This window comes from Triticum dicoccoides, chromosome 7A (assembly GCF_002162155.2).
Source record: "Triticum dicoccoides isolate Atlit2015 ecotype Zavitan chromosome 7A, WEW_v2.0, whole genome shotgun sequence".
Classification (NCBI taxonomy): Eukaryota; Viridiplantae; Streptophyta; class Magnoliopsida; order Poales; family Poaceae; genus Triticum; species Triticum dicoccoides.
This window is the reverse complement of record NC_041392.1, coordinates 707,873,855-707,874,380: the sequence shown is the minus strand read 5'-3', so window position 1 is coordinate 707,874,380 and position 526 is coordinate 707,873,855.

Below are 526 nucleotides of genomic sequence, written 5' to 3'. Positions count from 1 at the left end.
TACGTCCCCGTCGTCGTCGCCGCCCCGGCCCGTACGTCCATGTCCCCATCATCGCCGCCCCATCCCTGTCCCCGTGGTCATCATCCCCGTCGTCACCGCGCCCGTCGCCGCGCCCGTCGCCGTCCCCATCGCCGCCCCCCGTCGCCTCTCGCCTCGCCGGTGAGCGCGCGCGCACACACACACACATACATTTTTTGTTTTTTAGTTATACAAATAGTTAGAAATTTTTCTGTTTTTTAGAAATTGTTAGAATTTTTTCTGTTTTTTAGAAATAGTTAGAAATGTTAGAATAGTTAGAAATGTTAGAATTGTTAGAATAGTTAAAAATGTTAGAATTGTTGGAAATTTTTCTGTTTTTAGTTATAGAAATAGTTATAAAAAAGTTAGAATTGTTAGAAATTTTTCTGTTTTTTAGTTATAGAAATAGTTATAAAAAAGTTAGAAATTTTTCTTTTTTTTTAGTTCTAGAAATATTAGAAATGTTATAGAAATGTTAGTTATATAGAAATGTTAGAAATTTTAGTTA